Source organism: Scomber japonicus, chromosome 20 (genome assembly GCF_027409825.1).
Source record: "Scomber japonicus isolate fScoJap1 chromosome 20, fScoJap1.pri, whole genome shotgun sequence".
Classification (NCBI taxonomy): domain Eukaryota; kingdom Metazoa; phylum Chordata; class Actinopteri; order Scombriformes; family Scombridae; genus Scomber; species Scomber japonicus.
The window spans coordinates 28723855-28729579 of NC_070597.1; positions in this window are offsets into that span (position 1 = coordinate 28723855).

The following is a 5725-nucleotide window of genomic DNA, read 5'->3' on the forward strand; positions in this document are numbered from 1 at the left end:
TACCAGGCCGTTCGCTCAAACTGCATATGAGACAAATGGATGTATGACTTCTCTTTTGTTACAGGACCACGGAAATAAACTACTTCCTGTAGTTTATTTTTCTTATGTAACTCTCCTGGTCCCACATGCTGTGTCCATGATTTTACTTAAACAAAAAAAACTTCTCACCTCTCCACAGCACGCAGCTAAGATACAACACTGTGCTTTTAGAAATGTCTAATATCACTGTTCAAAGATGCAATGTTTTAAACCCTGCCTCTCTTCCATACGCCTGAGGATGAACAAGAACATAACTGTGTTGCTATCCTTCAACAGGTTGCTCTCCAAGACCAGATCTACAAGAAACACCATTAATTAATCCTGATTTGATTGTTTTTCTAGATGGATCTGCTTCACGTGACCCACAAACTGGTCGCAACAGAATAGGATTTGCTGTTGTCACTAACCATGAAACTCTTGTCCCAGGTTCACTCCATCATGACAAGATTGCAGCTCTTCTAGATGCCATTTTGCTCCCAACCTAAATTGCTGTTTGTAAATGCCTTGCTCATACTAACAACTCAGACTCTGTCTCCTTAAGAAACGCAAGAGCTGATGCTGCTGCAAAAAGAGCAGCACTCCAACATATTACCCTGATCCTTTGTTTGTTTTAACTCCAGCCTCCATACCCATCTCCCTTGAAGCAATACTATCCTTTGCCACGCCACAAGCATGACAAACCCAACAGTCACCAGGAATCTTCAACTCTTTTTTGTGTGAAAGAGCTAGGGCACATGCACTGTTGCCGTTGCATTGTCTGAGGGCTTGTTGCACTGCATCATCTTTGAAATCAGTGGTGTCCGGGTGGTAATCTTCTTTCTCAGAGTTCGGTGGAATTGTCTTATCATTTGACAGTGTGTTAAGTGGGATGCCATATGAGTGTGGTGGCTCATTGACTATGACTCTGAGTTGTCTGTACATATCAGAGCTTGGATATTCAATACCACACCAATATGTGCCTGCATCAGTATTTTTGACATCAGAGATGGTGATTTTGACTCCGTTGGAATGTGGATTTCTTGTTATTGTGAAGCGGGGATCTCTGTTTGGAGCAAGATTTTCATTCGTGGCAGCCACAACCAAATGTCAATCATGTGGGCTACAGGGGTCTCTGCATAGGTATTTATCATATTTGGCATAATATGCATGAATTTGACCTGATCGCCAAATTTCAGGATAAGCACTGCAGGTGAAAGTTGTATTTTGTCCTTTGTTCAGAGAGACGGTCTTGGCGGGTGTGTAGGTGTAAGCCCCTATCAGCATCACTGCCCACAATAGGAACAGGATCAGGTGGTGCATGATGTAGTTAGATGGGAAAGAAAAAGTTTGTGTTGTTACTTCTGTTCATCTGGTTGATGTTGAGTTCACAGAGTTCTCCTTCGTGTTGTTCTCTGTTGTGTCTATCCGTCGTTGTGTTGTTCGTCTTTGTGCCGTTCGGGTTGTCGGTTGAGTCCCTCTGTTGTCTCAGGAACATTCCTGCAGTGGTTAGCGTGTATCCACGTTGTTCTCTCAGCAATCTTCACAGCCGTATGTGTCGTCAGGAGCACTTGGAATGGACCTCGCCAGCGTTTAGAGTGCCAATGCTTCCTTCTTAGGTCCTTTGTCACCACCCAGTCACCAGGCTGGAAGTCATGGAGCAATGTGGAAGCTGGTGGTGGAAGGGCTGACTTCACCTGCTGTACTATGTGTTGCACAAACCATACATGATTAACAAAACTTCTGTAAAAAAAAAAAAAAAAACTTTGTTGAACCAGTGTTGGGTTATGGTATCCAGTATCCCCCCTTTTGACACATGTCATGTGTCAACTTTGGAATTGAGGAAAGAAATGTTTAGGTAGACATGGTTTGTTATCGGGTCCTTGCCACACTGCTTCTCTCTGTGTGGCACCGCAACGTTTTCCACAGAAAATAGATAGATAGATAGATAGATAGATAGATAGATAGATAGATAGATAGATAGATAGATAGTTAGTTAGATAGATAGTTAGATAGATAGATAGATAGATAGATACATACATAGAAAGATAGATAGATAGATACATAGATAGATAGATAGTTAGATAGATAGTTAGATACATAGATAGATAGATAGATAAATAGATAGATAGATAGACAGATAGATAGATAGATAGATAGATAGATAGTTTGAAAGACACATTTTTTTGTGTCTGTGTGTGTGTGAAGGTCTTCCAGGTGCCATTCAAAGTAAAGATTTGAGAATTTATAATCATTTAGTCTCATACAATTAAGATAGATAGATAGATAGATAGATAGATAGATAGATAGATATACATTTATGTTTGTGAGTGTCTGTGTGTGTGTGTTAATGGTCTGGCCAGGTGACTTTCAAAGTAAATATTTGAGAATTAATAATCATTTAGTCTCATAAATTAACAGATAGATAGATAGATAGATAGATAGATAGATAGATAGATAGATAGATAGATAGATAGATAGATAGATAGATAGATAGATAGATAGATGGATGGATGGATGGATGGATGGATGGATGGATGGATGGATGGATGGATGGATAGATAGATAGATAGATAGATAGATAGATAGATAGATAGATAGATAAATAGATAGATACATAGATACATAGATATATAGATAGATAGACAGATAGTTAGTTAGATAGATAGATAGATAGATAGATAGATAGATAGATAGATAGATAGATAGATGGATAGATAGATAGATAGTTAGATAGATAGTTAGATACATAGATAGATAGATAGATAAATAGATAGATAGATAGACAGACAGATGGATAGATAGATAGTTTGAAAGACACACATTTTTTTATGTGTGTCTGTGTGTGTGTGTGAACGTCTGCCAGGTGCCATTCAAAGTAAAGATTTGACAATTAATAATCATTTAGTGTAATGAAATGAATGTATATAGATAAGATAGATAGATAGATAGATAGATAGATAGATAGATAGATAGATAGATAGATAGATAGATAGATAGACAGATAGTTTGAAAGACACACATTTTTTTGTGTCTGTGTGTGTGTGTGAACGTCTGCCAGGTGCCATTCAATGTAAAGATTTGAGAATTTATAATCATTTAGTCTTATACAATTAAGATAGATAGATAGATAGATAGATAGATAGATAGATAGATAGATAGATAGACAGACAGACAGACAGACAGACAGACAGACAGACAGACAGACAGATAGATAGATAGATAGATAGATAGATAGATAGATAGACAGACAGACAGACAGACAGACAGACAGACAGATAGATAGATAGATAGATAGATAGTTTGATAGACACACAGTTTTTTGTGTGTGTCTGTGTGTGTGTGTGTGAAGGTCTGCCAGGTGCTTCAAAGTTAAAGATTTGAGAATTAATATCCATTTAGTCTAATGAAATTAATATCGATATATAGATGAGATAGATAGATAGATAGATAGATAGATAGATAGATAGATAGATAGATAGATAGATACTATCTGTTAGCATTACAGTTCTATTTTCTAAAATGCTGATATTAATGTGACTTGAATGAAGCTTCAGCTTGTCTCAAAGCAAGACAGCTATGGCCAGTTTGATATGCTTGTTACAATGTTTTCTTGGTTGCAATCATTTAAACGTTGGACCATTTCATGTAATTCAAATACAATTGCCTTTTATTTATAAAAGGCATCAAGTTGGAAGTACAATCTGGGCTGTCTTTTTCTTTCAACGCTTCAATAGGTAGATCTTGCCTTTCACCAAGGTGGAGTTCAGGGATCTTGGGCTTAAAAAGGTTGGAGACCACTGCACTAGGGTGACCATTTCCATAACACCAAAAAGGAGGACATTATGCGGCATATCAATAAATTACTACGGTGTACATAGGACTCTGGGATACTCTCATTTATAGTACAATTTTGAGTAGTTTAAATGTGATGTTTGTGTAGCTGAATAGGAAAAAATATTAATGAAAAGTCAAAAAGTGTTTGTTCACAGTATTTGTATTTATTCAATACATTGTGGTGTTCAAAAAGTGGCCACTGAGATGAATCTTTTTAAGTGCAGAGTGCCACAAAGCGTAACATGTGTGAACTTATATGTAAAAAACAATTAACAGGTAACATACATAATCAAAAAATGTTTATTTAAAAAGCCTAAATAACCTTTTATGTAAACAACAAAGGAGATTGTAAACATTCAACTGTTAAAAAAGTATAGCATTTCTGAAGTGCTTCAGTCTTTTGGGCACACACACAGCCACAGTGTCTGTGTGTGTGCAGCAGACCTGTATTTAAGCAAACTCCACATTCACCCTCTGTAGCAGCTCAGGAGACAACAGCCCCCCTGTCATCATGGCTTCCAAGCCCCCACTGCCCCTGGGCCTGTTTATATCCTGCAGAGACTGGTACAAATAACAACATAGCAACAATATAGTTACACCTGCTCAACCTCTGTGCAGATATTATTATCTGGATTACATCCAGGGATTCATCAAACTGATGTGAAAAATATTCACAGTGTGATAAGTCTTTTAGCACTTGTCGATCCACGTCCCCTGACATTTCCTCGACTCTCCTGGCCACTGTATTGGGGCCAAGCTGGACACTGCGGAGCACGGTTTTGATGTCGTCTTTGTTTTTGAAGCCGTTGAAAACTGTCTCTGCAGTGATGGCCATCGCCTCCTTGAATAAATCGCCATCTGTAAAAGGCTTCTTGTGTTTAGACAAAAGGTGACTTACACGAAATGAAGCTTCAGTCGCAGCCTTATTTTGAGCAGCAGGTTTTGTGAAAAGCGACTGCTGGGCCTTCAATCCCGCTTTCAGCTCAGCAACTTTCCTAGCACGGATTGCGCTCTTGGCGGGGAAGCTGTCTTTGAATTTGTCGTGGTTGGTGTTGTGGTGAAGCTCCAGATTTCCTCTTTTAGACAGTGCTAGAGTTTGGTGGCACAGCACACACACACACTTGTCTTTCACCATGGTGAAAAGAAATTCCTCTTCCCATTCTGGATGGAAATTATACGTTTTCGACTTCTTTCTTGGAGCCTCTGCTATGCCAGCTAACGACATTGCAGTCTATCGGCTATCACCTGCTAGTGCCGTATATTGTCATTTTGTGACAGTAAATGTGCTGTGTGATCTTATTGGTCAATTTAATGCAGCCTGTTACGCTGAAAATATACAATGACTGGATCGAGAGAGATAGAGATAGAGTGAAAGAGAGGAGCTTGCAAAACTGAACATAAATCAGCCATAATGTATTTGTGTGATTATTCTTCTATTATTTTCGGGATCTACAGGGAATGTTTCAAAGATCTACCAGTCGATGGCGATCGACGGGTTGGCAACCACTGCCCTTGTGTATAAGCTTCAGGCTCTGGGTCTATTCCCTCTTCTAGTTCCCTAATGGTACCTGCAGCTTGTTCTTGGGAGTCTCTGTCTACACAATAACTCACCAAAGTAAATATACAGCTATACCACTTTGTTATTTAGCTGATATTATATAAGTTAACATACTAGTGATCTCATGTAATGGACCTTAGGATCCTTACCAGCTGTGTCGCCCCCCTCGTTTGGTCTCTCCCCACCTTGGCAACTTTTCCACACTTCCTTCTATTGTTATCTATGGCGACACAGCTCTGCACCCTGTCTACAAAGCTGAGACTTCTTCTCCACTGACATTTTAATATACATTTCTTCAATGCTTATTCAAAGATT